We start from the raw sequence: 2,237 nt of genomic DNA, 5'->3' as shown, positions 1-2,237 counted from the left end.
TCTTTTACATAGTTATTAATTGCTTCTATAATTTGTTCTTTTATTCACTCATTATCTAGGATTTCATTGTTAAGTCTCCATTTAGATATGTATCTTTTTTTTTGGTAGTCCCTAAATTAATTTCTGTTTTTAGTGCATCATCATCAATTTTTGTAAAAATCCTATGTGGTGCTGAAAAACATATATATATTCTTTTGCTGTCCCAGTTAGAAGATGTCATAAGTTTTTTTTAGCTCTTTTTTTTTTTACAGCAATCTATTCAATTCAATGCTCAATAACCAGTAAATATTTATTAAGCACCTACCACCCATCAGGCACTAAGTGCACAGTGCTAAGTACTGTGGATATATACATGAAAAAAGAAAGATAGTTCTTACCCTCAAGAAGCTTACACTCTAATGCAAGTGCGGGGAACCTGCAGCCACAGGGTCCTCAAGTGCAGCCTAAATGGCCTTGAGGCCACAGGTTCCCCACCTCTGGTCTAACAGATAAACAAAACAAATATTTCCCCTTTTATTTAGGTTAGAGTTATCCAAAATTAAGAGAGGAACCCTGAAATCTTCTGTCACTATTGTGTTACTGTCTTTTGTAGTTCAGATATTTCCTTTATGAATTTGGGAAGAATTTGAAGCTTATGAATAAATTAGTAATATTGATTTATTGTTTATGGTTTCTTTCAGCATAATGTAGTTTCCTTGCTTATTTCTATTTTTTGGCTGTTTGTTTTTTGCTTTGTCAGCATGTTTGCAACTCGTACTTTTTTGCTTTTATTTGATGCACAGTAAATTTTGTTTCCATTCCCTCAGTTTTTATTTTGTGTATGTTTTTATTTTTCAAATGTGTTTTTTGTAAGCAACTGACTGTAGAATTTTGTTTTCTTATCCAATCTGTCACTCTTTTTAATTTTATTGGATTATGAAATTATGAAAATTAGTTTTATATTTTCCTCTGTGTCATATTTTTTGAAGTTGTAATTCATCTGCTGTAAACAGTACTATATTCCTTCAGTTGCTTACTTTTACCTTTTTTAAGGTGGTCCTATTCCTACAGGATCTCTTCCCTTCAATCCTCATCCCTTCTTTTCGATTGTTACCTCTCTCCCTTTAGGGTTTTGCTTATTAGTTCCTTTCTTTCTCCTGCTTTTATCTGGTTATATACTTCTTCCTGTTCTTTTTTCCTCTTGGCCAAATAGATTTCCCCTTTCTCTCCTCCCCTTCCACTATTCCAGTTCATTAGTTTTTGAAACTTCATTTTTTTGTGCCCCTTTCCAAAAAGGATTTCTTTAGCTCTCTTCAGTATCATCCTCTTTCCGTCTCCTCTAAACTCTCATTCTCTATTTCATGATCCCTATAATTATCTAGTCTCTCTATATTCTCTGTATTAATCGTGCAATCAAAACTTTTGAAGTATTCATTTTAGATTCTTCCCTCTAGGCAGTTTCTGTTATTACCTTGTAAAGCTGGTCCCATGAATTTTCCTTTTCCATTTTGCCTAACTCCTGGAAATATGCTGATTATTGCAGGAGACAGGGAGGACACTGCCTCATGGTAGGACCCTTTCATTATCAGAGACCTGATTATTCTGCCCATGACTGATCTGTACCCTCTCCTCCTCTCCTAGTTATTCCCCCCACCAAGTCTCCCTCCTGGGTTAATGTTCTCCCCCTCTTCCAGGTCCTCATTTTCCCCAGGATTTCTAATTTGCGTGATTTGTTTAAGTAAGATGAGTGGACTTTTCAAGCACCAATTTTTCCAGACCACACTCAGAACAAAGTCCCTATTTCTCTTCACAGAACATTGCTCACTCATAGGAGCATTTATCAGTGGAATCCCTTTCTACTACCAAGGCAAAGTATCCTTCCTTTCCCCCTCTTTTCAATCTTGCACTTGATGGGGTTATGAGACATGGACTCCTTTGAAAGCAACCCAGTCCCTGAATTTTGCCATACATTTCAGCAGCCCAGATCACAGGTGCCTCCACCCAAGGCAACTGGCCCAGCCCAGCCTACTTTGATTACTTAATTACCTTACTTGCCCTTGGCCTACCCCAGACTACTTGCACATATCAGCTACTCCTTAGTCACTTCAAGATCCTTTCACTGTTGCACCTAGACTACCCCAGGCTATTTACCATTCCTTAATCGCATCCAGATCTTCTCACTGTCTTTTCTTGTATTTAAGTACCATTCTCACCCCCATTAAATCACTCAGATTCATTTAGAATCTAACCCACTTCTA

The sequence above is a fragment of the Trichosurus vulpecula genome, chromosome 2 (assembly GCF_011100635.1).
Source record: "Trichosurus vulpecula isolate mTriVul1 chromosome 2, mTriVul1.pri, whole genome shotgun sequence".
Lineage (NCBI taxonomy): Eukaryota > Metazoa > Chordata > Mammalia > Diprotodontia > Phalangeridae > Trichosurus > Trichosurus vulpecula.
The sequence above is the reverse complement of the archived record's forward strand: the minus strand, read 5'-3'. Positions refer to the sequence as shown.